The sequence below is a fragment of the Chrysochloris asiatica genome, unplaced genomic scaffold, assembly GCF_000296735.1.
Source record: "Chrysochloris asiatica unplaced genomic scaffold, ChrAsi1.0 scaffold00022, whole genome shotgun sequence".
In the NCBI taxonomy this organism is placed as follows: domain Eukaryota; kingdom Metazoa; phylum Chordata; class Mammalia; order Afrosoricida; family Chrysochloridae; genus Chrysochloris; species Chrysochloris asiatica.
Window position 1 is genome coordinate 20,357,910 of NW_006408540.1, and position 13,697 is coordinate 20,371,606.

The following is a 13,697-nucleotide window of genomic DNA, read 5'->3' on the forward strand; positions in this document are numbered from 1 at the left end:
CGAGGCTGTAAATCTTTACGGGAGCAGAAAGCCCTATCTTTCGCCTGCGGAACAGCTGGTAATTTCGAATTGCTGACCTTAAGGTTCACAGCTGAATTTGTAACCACTAAGGAGTAAAGATTTACACCCTCGGAAACCCTGTACAGGGTCGCTATGGGTCGGAATCGACTCGACGGCACTTAACAACAACAACAACAAGGAGCTCCAGTACCCTAGTCGTTACGAATCAAGCTGCGAACCACAAGGGTCAGCAGTTTGAAATTACCAACTTGTCCGCATGAGAAAGATGAGGCTTTCTGCTCCTGTAAAGATTTACAGCCTTGGAAACCCTGTGCAAGTTTTCTATGAGTTGGAACCGACTCCACTGCATATAACCACCACTATGTTACCAGAGCTCCTTACTCTATGGCACATAACAACATTGACATTTTACAGTACTGGTGTGGCACTGTAGCATAAACAGTAGACTATTAACTGTAAGGTTGGCGGTTCATACCCACCAACCACTCCTCAGAAATCCTATACGGGGTCACTATGAGTCAGAATTGACTTGACAACAACATTGTCATTTTGGGCTGGATAACATTTGGTGTGGCACTGTGGGGCTGTGCATCAGCATTGGACTGGCATTTCAAACCCACCAGCTGCTCCTCGGAAGTCCAGGGTTGCTATGAGTCAGAAATGACTTCATGGCACTTAACAACAATTCTGGTGTGGAGGCATGTCTTGCGCATCATAGGATACTTAGTCACTGGAGAAGGATATCATGCTTGGGTAGGGTGGAGGGTCAGAGAAAAAGAGGAAGACCCCCAACGAGATGGATCAGCCAGGTGGCATCATTGATGGCGTCAAGTGTGGCAGTGGTAGTGAGGTTGGCTCAGGATAGGACATTGTTTCATTCTGCTGTACATGGGGTCTCTATGAGTCGGTTCCGACTCGATGGCACCTGACAACAACAACAACATGGAGTCCTTGGAAGTCCCTGAGTGGGAGAAGTGGTTAAGCTCTTGGCTGTTAACTGAGAGTGTTAGGTTTGATCCCACCTAGCAATACCTCAGAAGAAAGACCTAGCTATCTACTTCCCAAACATCAGCCATTGAAAGCCTTATGAAGCACAGTTCTACTCTGACACACATGAGGTTGTCATGAGTTGGAATTGATTCTATAACAATTGGTATTGAGCACCCAGTTTGGGAAGGGCTGTTCTGCACTCTCCCTGACCTAGGTTCACCTCCCTACTCCAGGGTTCACGTTATTTCCTCTTGGTGCACATTTCCCAATGGTTTGCAAGGGTTGGGGTTCCTCTTGACTGAAGGAAGATGGGAGAGGCTTATGATTTGGAGTTCTTGGCTTTGGCTCCATTTCAAAGTTGGATATGCTTTAGATCCAAGAGGTTGGAAGCTGGCCTCAGTAACTGTAGAGTTGAGCAGTAATTTCCAGACTTTGCTACATAATGGAATTATTCTAGGGTCTTCGAAAGATACTTATGCTTGGACCTCATCCCAGATGTCTGAATTTTTGGTATTGGGTGCTACCTGGGCCCTGGGATGTTTCAGTTCCCCAGGTCATTCCAATATGCAGCACAGTTTGGGACCTGTAGTGCTGCAGGTTAATGTGCTGGACAGCAAAGCTGGCTTGATCCGCATCGTCAGTGGCTCAGCTCACCAGCCACTCCTTGGAAACTCTATACAGGGTCGCTATGGGTCAGGACTGACTCAGGGTCAGGACTGACTTGGCATTTAACAACATAATCGGAAAAAGGGTTTTGGTATGGCACTATTGGACTGAAAGTACTGGACTGAAAGGTCTGTTGAACTGAAAGGTCGGTGGTTCAAACTCAGCAGCCACACCTTGGAAACCTTATACTGCTGGGTCATTATGAGTCAGAATGGAGTTCTGGTGTGGTGCTGTGGGCTAATGCATCAGACTGCAAAGTCGTTTAAACTGCAAGGTTGGTGGTTCAAGCTCACCAGCAGTTCCTTGGAAACCCTATACAGTGTCGCTATGGGTCAGAATCGACTCAACGGCACTTAACAACAACTACATGAGTCAGAACAGACTAGATGGCACTTAACAACAACAACATCAACATAATAAGGAGAACTTCTAGTGTGGCACTGTAGGATCAACACTGGACAGCGAACCACAAGGTCCGAAGTTCAAACCCACCAGCTAGCTGCTCCTCAGAAACCCTATACATAGTTGCTAAGAGTCGGAACCAACTTGATGGCACTTGACAATAACAACATGATAGGGTGAGTGGAGCCCACTGATTGTCAATAAAATGTCACATCCATCAGTAACTGGTAGAAATGGACAGGCATTCATGAGGGAAAAGAGTTCATTCATTTTGCTGATGGACAAACTGTTGCATTGCGATAGATTCAATTTTGAGTCTGGGATGTCCTTACTCATTCAGTGAGCCCTGGTGGTCCGTTGGTAAAGTGCTCAGATCCTAACTGAAAGGTTGGCAGTTCAAACCTACCAGCCATTTAACAGGAGAGAGAGGTGGCAGCCTGCTCCTCAAAATACTACAGCTTTTGAAATCTTATGGGGCAGTTCTACCCTGCCTTGTAGGGTCACCGTGAGTCAGAATGGGCTCAAGGTCTATTATTCATGCTGGCTACATTTTTAAGACTTGAACAAGTTCTGGGAAGTGACACAGAGGTATTCACTTTTTACTTGATCCTCAGAACCTTGTGAAGTGGCCCTTATTATTTTTACTACAGTTGTGAAAACTGGAATCTAAGTGAACTTGCCAGAGGCTTGTCAGCTAGTAAAAGCCCAGCTAGGAAGGACTTGAACACGGATCAGAGAACCCCAGATCTCAAACTCTATTAGATCAAGTAATCTTGGTCTTCAAAAGTGGAATTAAAAAGAAAAAAAAATTTTCCCCTTTGTTTTCCAGATTTAGGAACTTGTCAGGTCTTCTTCAAAATGGTGATGTGGTGGTTTTGTGCTACCGAGTTGGTTCTGACTCATAGCGACCCTATAAAGGGTTTCCAAGGCTGCACATCTTTACGGAAGCAGAAAGCCTCCTCTTTCTCTGGAGGAGTGACTGGTAGATCCCAGCTACTGACTGTGGTTAGCAGCCCAGCTCACAATTCACTATGTTACCAGGGGCCCTTCTATTTAAAAAATGGCACCAGATAGTGCACCTCAGGGAGAATAAAAGGAATTGGAGTATTTCATCAGTGTGTCCTGACTCCTGAAGACAAAGCTCCCCACACATGCAGTCTGTATATGAGAGAGAGTACAAGGTGACAGATGCAAACCCAGAGATCCAGCCATTCTTTCCCTGTCCCCATCAAATCTGAAAAATGAAAAGTTGTCACTGAAGGGCCTCTGTGTCTTGGCAGCTTTTACCTTCTGAACCTGGTGAATGCATCATTCAGGGCATCACGAAATACCATACTCTTGTCTAAGTCAGTTAAAAACCTCAGGAGGTATTTTAGGGTTGTTGGTGTTTCTTGAAACCAAATTGATTTCCGAGACTCTAAACAACTTGGCCAACAGAAGGTCTACTCTTCAAGTTTGTGTTACAAATATTTACCTTGGATGAATCCACATTAGAGTGGTAGGATACTTCTGGCATGGGGAGGGAACCCAGAGGACCTAATACTATTTTACAGTGTCTACTTCTGCTGTATAAGGAGCACTGGTAGCGTAATGATTACAAAACAGGTTGCTAACTTCAGGGTCAGTAGTTTGAAACTACCAGCTGTTCTGTGGGAGATAGATGAGGCTTTCTGCTCCCTAAAGATTTACAGCCTTGGAAACCCTGTACAGGGTTGCTATGAGTCGGTTCCGACTCCACGGCACTTAACAACAACAACAACTTGTGCTGGACTGCAAAGTCAGCTTTAACTGCAAGGTCGGTGGTTCAAGCTCACCAGCTGCTCCTCGGAAACCTTATACAGGGTCTCTATGGTTGGAACTGACTTAACGGCACTTAACAACAACAACTTTCTCCATGAGGCAGAATCTAAATGGGTAACAGATGACCAAAACAAGCCATAAAATGTCACTTTTATGGAGTGGGGAGATTTACTTCAAAACCATTTTTCATCGTATAGTGCAATCTGCTATAGATGAGCTGCTCTTTGAGTGGGCTCTTACGTCCTACAGAACAATGAACTTTCATTCTTCAAGGAGAAGCCCCTGTCAGTACTGCGGCTCCTTTTCTAGCTTTTTTCAGTGTTTTGTGTTCCACTGTTAAGTCCTTCTCTAACGGCGAAGATTGTCTTCTCTTTGCAGAGTGGGTCTTGGTCAGTGTTAAATTTTTCTTGAACCTTGTGATCCTGGAAAACATAGGATTAAAGAAACCTTCACCCCAACCTTTGTATCTGAAAACTGCAAAGAATCATCCTTCCCATATAACTTATCTAAAACTTACAGATTCCCCACCCCCACCCCTGTTTACCCAGAACAAAAGCAGACAGATCATCCAAATTCCCCTTCATTACCTTATAAATGAGTAACTGAACTGCTGTACCCACGGATCAATCAGGGAAGCAAAATGCTTGTTAATCCAACGTGGCCAAACTTCTCTCCTTCCATTGGGCCCCTGACTGTTGGCCCTCTCTCGTTCTGAGTCAACCTCTCAAGGAAGACTAGGCTGCCCTCAGCGTAAAACAGACGCCTGGTGTGTGGCACTGTGGGTTAATGCACTGTACAGCAAAGTTGGTTTGAACTGCAAGGTCAGTGGTTCAAGTTCATCAGCTGCTCCTTGGAAACCCTATACAGGGTCACTATGAGTTGGAACCAACTCAATGGCACTTAACAACAACAAAGTGTAAAACATTCTCTGGTTTGAGAGGCTTGCAGATCCTATGGTTGGAGCCTTCTCCTACTGTAATTGTCTTCCTCCTCCACTTCTGCCGCACTACTCAGGAACCATGGGGACACAGTTGATTAAAGGTTGGTGGTTCAAGCCCACCAGCCCCTTTTGTAATAATTTCAGTCTCAGAAACCCTATGGAGTTCTATAGGGTCGTTATAAGTTTGAAGCAGTTTGACAGCAGTGAGAGGGGTCCCCTTCCCCCCTCACTGAAGTCTTTCTTTCTGAATAAAGCCGCTCCTTACCTAAGTCCCCAAGGAGCCCTGGTAGGATAGTGGGCAATGAGTTGGGCTGTTAACCTCAAGGTCAGCAGTTTGAATTTACCAGCAGCTCTGTGGAAGAAAGATGAGAACTTTCTGCTCCTGTAAAGACTAACAGCCGCAGAAACCTTATACAGGGTCTCTGTGAACTGAAACTGACTCCACAGCACATCACCGTGATCACCTAAGCCATCTAGGTCTCGAGTCCTCGGATGGTGCACAGTTAATGTACTTAACTATTAAGTGATAGGTTAAGACCCCTTAGAATGAAGTCTTGGGGATCTACTTCACCCCAAAAGTCAGTCATTGAAAGCCTCATGGAGCCCAGCTCCACTCTGAAATACATGCGGTCTCCCTGAGTCAGAGTCGATTTGATGAAAACTGGTGTTTCTAAGCCCAGGTTTGTTTGCTATCTGACAGCTACGAGCCGCTAATGAAAGAGTGCTGAATGTGCTAACTTTCTTATCCTCTCCCATTTGGCCCTGGGATTGGCTGGCACTCTCATGTCCTAGACTCAATTACAACCATTCCTACTAAATTCTCTTAGTTCTGACTATCTAGCTCCCGTATTTGAAGTTCTGGTCAAACAGAGAACATACACAACCTAAAACAGTTAGCTAGAAACTGAAACTCTCAGAAGCTGTTCAGGGTGGGGATTCCTAGAGAAAAATCATCCTCTCAAAGACATGCATTCTGAGGTTAGCAGAGAGTGTCAACAGTAGGAATCAGAAAATGACTCTGGAAAATCCTGTAGATTTTAATGTGCCTCAGGGTCTGTTCTACAATGTTTCCAGTTTTGAAGGAATTTTTATAAAATGGAGTAAATGTTTGCTGGAGTCCAGTGCGATGTTGGGCAGCATGTGAAACAGCTGAATGAAGGGGAATCTGGGACAAGACTCATTCCTGAGTCTGATGGAGACAATCAGAAACCCCTAGGTCCTCCTCCATCACCATCAGCTTATTGTCCTCAGAGCCGAGTTATTTATCACAGCAAATGGGAAATGGCTTCGAGACATGTCATATCATTTTCAGAATGCTCCGGACATGCCTCGAACAGCTACTGGAAATCCCCTTGCCTTCCATCCATCATCTTGAGTCTCTGAGTTGGATGTCCCAACCATTTGCAGCCGACAGAATGTTTGTGGTTGGATTTGCCCACCCCCTTTCTCATTCCCTTGCTCGTCTTCTTCAATCTGACCTCTCATCAATTTCTCGGAGTAAACAGCTCTTTGTAGATTCCTTAGTTTCTATCCAAGAACAGTTAGGAGCAGGTGACAGATTATTTTTAATGTTGTCAAGACAAGTGAGTATTTAACTTATGACATTTTATCTCTGAAAGATGACTTTTATTCTTTGCAGATTGGGTAATTTGGTGCTCTCTGTCTGAAATACATGCTCTGTGGGAACACTAAATTCACACCTTTTTTCAAGCACTGGTCAGTTGTCACACATTTTAGGGACAAGGCGTGCTTTCTTGGGTTGTCAATTCCTTGGCTTGTCAATTTCAGATTGTCCTCAACGTTTCCCTCCTCATTCTTTAAGCCAGCCACCAAGTCCTTCTGACCCTAACTTCTAACACCTTTCCAGTCCTAGCTCCATTGCCACCATCTCAGTCACGACCACTAACTTCTCCTGGGTGAAGAGTAGAACTGTTCTACAGAGTTTGCAAAATTGTGGCCTTTCAGAAGAGAATTGCCAAGCCTATCTTCCAAGGAACCTCAAGATGGGCTTGAACTGACAGCATTTTATCTAGTAGTCAGCGCTTGACAATTTTCACCACCTGTTGTTGTGATTGTTAGGCGCCATTGAGTTGGCTCTGACTCATAGCAACCCTATGCACAACAGAATGAAACACTGCCTGGTCCTGCACCATCCTTACAATCATTGTTACGCCTGAACCCATTGCTGCCGCCACTGTGTCACTCCATCTCACTGGGGGTCTTCCTCTTTTTCATTGACCCTCCACTTTATCAAACATGATGTCTTTGCCCAGGGACTGGTCCTTCCTGATAATATGTCTAAAGTATGAGAGACAAAGTCTCCCCACCTAACTTCTAAGGAGCGTTCTGGCTGTACTTTTGTTTGTTTGTTCTCCAGGCAGCTCACGGTACTTTCAATATTCTCCTCCAACACCGTAACTCAAGTGCATCAATTCTTCTATGGTCTTCACCACTTAGGAATGCATATATAGGATTAAATCACCAAGGTTGGGCAGCTTTACCTCCTCAATATTGTTTGAACTTGTCCCTTTCTCTATCTGTATGACCACTGACCCAGTTGAGATCTTATGATATATTCCTCAGTAAGTGCATTTTCCCTGCCTGAATGAGTAATTTAAAATACTACTCTGTTGAAGAAGAATGTGGCACCAGGATTGGAGGTAGACTCATTAATAACCTGCAATATGCAGATGATCTGATCTTGCTTACTAAAAATGAAGAGGACTTAAAATACTTACTGATGAAAATCAAAGGCCACAGCCTTTGGTATGGGTTGCACCTCAATGTAAAGAAAACAAAATTCTCACCACTGGACCAATAAATAACATTATGATAAAGGGAGAAAAGATTAAAGTTGTCAGAGACTTCATTTTGCTTCAAATCCACCCATCAGCACTCAAGGAAGCAGGAGTCAAGAAATCAAACAATGTATTGCATTAGGCAAATCTGCTGTGTAAGAACTATTTAAAGTGTTCAAGAGCAAAGATGTCAGTTTGAGGACTAAGGTGCACCTGACCCAAGCCATGGTATTTTTAATAACATCATATGTATGTGAAAGCTGGACGGTGAATAAGGAAGACTGTAGTAGAATTGATGCTTTTAGTTATGGTGTTGGAGGAGAATATTGAAGGTCCCATGGATTGCTAGAAGAATGAACAGATCTGTGTTGGAAGAAGTGCAGCCAGAGTGCTCCTTGGAGGCCAGGATGGTCAGACTTCATCTCTCATACGTCAGACATATTGTCAGGAGGGACCAGTCACTGGAGAAAGACATTATGCTTGGCAAAGTGGAAGGTCAGCAAAAAAGAGGAAGACCTCAAATGAAATGGATTGGCACAGTAGCAGCAGTAATGGGTTCAAGCTTAGCTAATGATTGTGAGCATGGCACAGGACCGGGTAGAATTCTGTTGTGCTTTGGGCCTCTGTGAAGCAGAATCAACTTGATGGAACCTAACAACAACAAAAGCTTGGTTGTAATCCTCTTTTAAAGTTTTTAATAGTTCCCCGTTTCCTTTAGGGGAGTCCTGGTGTGGGACTGTAGGATAAACACTGGACTACTAATTGCAGGGTCGACAGTTCAAACCCATCATCTGCTCTTCAGAAAACCTATACAGGGTTGCTATGAGTCAGAAGCAACTCAGCAGCACACAATAACGACAACTTCCTTTAGGGAATCCCTGGTGGTACAAACAGTTCATCCAGCTGTTAACTGAAAGGTTGGAGGTACAAGTCCACCCAGAAGCACCGTGGAAGAAAGGCCTGGTGTTTTACATCCAAAAATATCAGCCATTGAAAACCCTATGTCAGTTCTCCTCTGATACTCATGGGGTCGCTGTGAGTCTGAATTGAGTAGCAGCTGCTGGTTGGTATTTCTTTTAATGAACCCTTCCAACCAGTGTGCTGGATGTGCAGGGAAACGTCAATCCCTTTCTGGAAGCCTGGCTAAGAGCAGCCCATGCAGGTGTCATGATATGAAAAAGGCTTATTCCATAAAACCCTAGCTGTTCAGAGTACTCTCCTCTCCCCACCTCTATTTCCTACTTCTCCCTGCCTTGTACAGTAGCAATACGGAACTACCTTTAGGGTTCCTGAGAGCAGTCTTTGCCCAATCTTTACAACCTTTTGTATCTTGTGACCCATTCCTTTAAGGTTCAATTCAGGAATCACTTCTTTCAGGAAGTCTTCGTTGGAAACTCAAGATAAGGCCATAGGGTGCTTTTGTGTTCCCTGCCACCCTGTGAATTATGGGTATTCTCACTGTATTATCTATCACAAAGTAGTTTATTTATACATCTGTCCCTTCTCCCTGTCTGAGAGCTCCTTAAGGACAAAGTTAGCCATCTAGGAGCTGCTGGTGCCCAGCACTGTGCCTGCTGTTCAGCAAATAAACACATGAGGAAACGTGGAAGGCAAATCTGATGCTTTCTTTTCTGCTGGCAGTTTAGTTATAAATTCAGTTCTGTCCTGCCCATTGGTAGGGAAGCTTGATTTAAGTTATCCACCAGCACTGGATTATGTGGAGTCAAACTGCCAGAATCGGTGTCATGGTGTGGCGCTGTGGGATAAAGCACTGGATTGCAAGGTCGGTTTGAACCACAAGGTTGGCGGTTCAAATTCACCAGTTACTCCTTGGAAAACCTATTCAGGGTTGCTTTGAGTTGGAACTGACTACATGGCACTTCTCCACTCAACAACAATCAGTATCACCAAGAACAGATGTAGTTGAACACTCTTCTCTAACTCTCAGTAATCTGTATTGTTTTTAACAGCAACAGATGAGAAGAGAAATGCCATCCCAAGCAGAGAGGTAAAGAAGTGAGAATTTCTGTATCTGAAAGGTTGCACTCAGGAGACTGAGATGCACTATGGCTTTTATCACCACCCCTGCAGCCTTGAGAATTTCATGTTATTTTAGTTGTTAGAGTATGTAGACTCTTCATTGGTAGAAAATAATCATTTCCAGGATTATATGTGTGTCAAGAGCTAGGGACAGAATCAAGACTAAAGGATGGCATTTCCAGGTGTAAAGCCCGAAGATTTGCTTGTGAGAATCCCATACCTTAATCTGGAACACACACACACACAAATTTGTAGGACATACTCCTTTTAGATAATGTCGGGGCAGGGCTATTTGTTGGGACCCAAGAGCTTCAGGGAGAACTATGGATGGAAAAAAGTTATGTACTCAACCAATAATCAGCAGGGTGGCAGTGCAAATCCACCCAGAGGTATCTCAGAAGGTAGTCCTGGTGATCTGCTCCCAAAACCTCACAGCCTTAAAACCCATGGAGCAGTTCTAGTCTGCACACATGGGGTCATCATGAGTTGAAATTGACTTGATAGTCACTGACAACAACAATAAATGCAGAAGTTTGAGCCCCACAATCAGGTCTTCAGTGATGCCCTCCATAGGTGTTCTTAGAGGACACCACCATAGGGCACAATGACTGCTTTACTTCACTGATCATCCTTGATGGAGCAGTGATCAGAGAGGGGGGCAGTGGTGCATCCATATATCAGAGTAAGAAAGAGGGCAAAGAAGTGACAGCAGTAATTGTTGGTAAGAGGGCCTTCCTTCTTGGTAGGGAAGCATTAACTGGGGCTTGCTGAGTGTAGTATACTACAGAAAGGTGTTATAAGAGAGCAGACCTGTGCACCATCTGCAAGTTACAGTTGCACTGTGTCCAGAGTAAGCAAGGAGTGATGTGAATGTCACAGCCTAAATCATTTGTCTGAAAACAAGGGCTCCAGTAGTTTACTAATGTTGAAACTACCTAGTCAGTCTCCAACATGAACTAATATTCATATTCAAGGACTGATACACGACAACGCAGTGGGGGTGAAAATCTGCCCTAAATAGAACAAGTGGAATGTCATCCTACAATGAATAGATATGGATCTGTTGTTGTTGTTACATGCCATAGAGTCAGTGAGACAGAATAAAACTCTGCCCGGTCCTGCATTATAGCTACAGTCATTATTATGCTTGAGCCCAATGGTACAGCCATAGTGCCAATCCATCTAGTTAGGGGTCTTCCTCTGTATTGCTGACCCTCTTTCTACTTTACCAGGCATGATGTCCTTCTCCCTGGACTGGTCCCTCCTGATAACGTACCCGGAGTATGTCATGATCAAGAATCGACGCAAGTTGCACTAAGGCATTGGTGGAAAAACAAATCTCTGGTAACTGATGGAATAAAAATTGAGATGTTTCAGAAAATGGGTGCCATGTTGAAAATGCTTACTTGTTTTGCCAAGAAATTTGGAAAACAGCTACTTAGCCAATCAATTGGAAGAAATCCATAGTTGTGCCTATTCCAAAGAAAGGTGTCCCAATAGAATACAGAAAGGATTATCATATAATATCATTAATATCACATGCAAGTAAAATATTACTGAAGATAATTCAAAAGTAGTTGCAGGAGTAGCTTGGCAGGGAGCTGCCAGAAATTCAAGCTGGATTCAGAAGAGGACCTGGAATGAGGGGTATCATTGTTGGCATGGAGTCCTGGTATGGCATTGTTGATTAATGCACTGGATTGCAAAATTAGTTTGAGCCACAAGGTCCACAGTTCAAGCTCACCAGCTGCCCCTCAGAAAACCTACACAGGGTTGTTTTGAATTGGAACCAACTTGACGGTGCTTAACAATAACATCAGATGGATCTTGGCTGAAAACAAAGAATATCAGAAAGATAAATTTGAGTTTTATCGACTATGCAAAAACATCAATTCAACCATGTGGATCATAACAAATTACAAATAACATTGGGAAGAATGGGAATTCCAGAACACTTAATTGTACTCATGTGGACCAAGCACATAGAAAAAGAAGTGGAACAAGCAGAAACTGAATGGTTCAGAAGCAGGAAAAGTGTGTGTCAGAGCTGTATCCTTTTACTATACTTATTCAACATGTATGCTGAGCCAAATAATCCGAGAAACTGGACTATCTGAAGAAAAAGGCAGTATCAGGATTGGAGGAAGACTCATTAGCAACCTGCAATATGCAGATGATACAACCTTACTTTCTGAAAGCCAAGAGGACTTGAAGCACTTACTAATGAAGATCAAAGAATATATGAATGAATTTGTATTCATTCATATATGAATTATGAATTTCAGTATGAAATTCACCTCAACATAAAGAAAACAAGAATTTTCACAAAACAGCATCATGGTAAATGGAGAAATGATCAAAGTTGTCAAGAATTTCATTTTACTTGGATCCGCATTCAATGTTCATGAAAGCAGTAGTCAAGAAATGAAACCACTTATTATATCATAATAGGTCCCATGGGCTTTACTCCCACAGTCTTTACTCCATTTGTGTCATCACAGTCAACTCTACTTGGACAATGAATATGGAAGACTGTAGAATGGATGCATTTGAGTTGTGGTGTTGATTAAAAATATCAAACATACCATGGAATATCAGAAGGAAAACAAATCTGTCTTAGAAGAAATAAAAGTTAGAATGTTCCTTGGAAGTGAGGATGGAGAGACTACATTTCACATATTTTTTTTGGCATGTTATAAGGAGAGATCCAGACAAAGATGAAGACAGCCTAGTAAGAAGGAGTGAAGAACTACTTCCAAATATTTAGTCACTGAAAACCTTATGAATAGCAGAGAAATACTGTCAGATATAGTGTCGGAAAATGAGCCCCTCAGGTTGGAAGGCACTCAAAATACGACTGGGGAAGAGCTGCCTCCTCAAAGTAGAGTTGACTGTGATGACACGAATGGAGTAAAGCCCGTGGGAGTAAAACCCATGGGACCTTCTTTTGCTTATGGGGCACAACTTAAAACAAAGTGAAACAGTTGTAAACATCCATTAATAATCGGAACATGGAATGTACAAAGTATGAATCTGGGAAAATTGGAAGTTTTGAATATGAAATGGTATGCATAAGCATCGTTATCTTAGGCAATAGTGAGCTGAAATGGACTGGTATTGGCCATTTTGAATCTGACAACTGCATGGTCTGCTATGCTGGGAATGACAAATTGAAGAGGAATGGTGTTGCATTCATTGTCAAAAGAACAGATCCAGATCAGTCATGAGGTACAACACTGTCTGTGATAGGATAATATCCATGCGCCTACAGGGAAGGCATATGCATGCCAAAGCTGGACTTTGAATAAGGACCATAGAAGAATTGATGCTTTTGAGTTAAGGTGTTGGAGGAGAATATTGAAAGTGCCATGGGCTGCCCATAAAACCAACAGATCCGTTTTGGAAGAAGTGCAGCCAGAGACCTCCTTGGAGGCCAGGATGGCCAAACTTGTCTCTCATACTTTGGACATATTGTCAGGAGGGACCAGTCACTGGAGAAGGATATGTTTGGTAAGGTGGAGGGTCAGAGAAAAAGAGGAAGACCCCCCAATGAGATGGATTGGCCAAGTGGCAGCATTGATGGACTCAAGCGTGGCAGCAGTAGTGAGGTTCTCCCAGGACTGGGCAGTGTTTTGTTCTGCTGTGCATAGAGTAGCTATGAGTTGGTAATGACACAATGCCACCTAACAACAACAACAACAAGGAGAGACCAGTCCCTGGTAAAGGATATCATGCTTGGTAGAGTTGAGGGTCATCAAAAAAGAAGAAAACCCCACAGATGGGCTGACACAGTGGCTGTAACAATACGTTCAAGAATAACAATTGTGAGGATGGCGTGGAACCCGGATGTCTCGTTCTGTTGTGCATAGTGTTGCTATGAGTCAGTGCAGATTCAACGGCACCTAGCACCGACATATACGTGGGCCTCACTGGATGAAATACATAGGAATCAAGTCTGTCGTATCTGTGGATTTGCATTAGACAAATACGCTGCACAAAACCTCTGTAAAGTGTTCAAGAGTGAAGATGTCAGTTTGAGG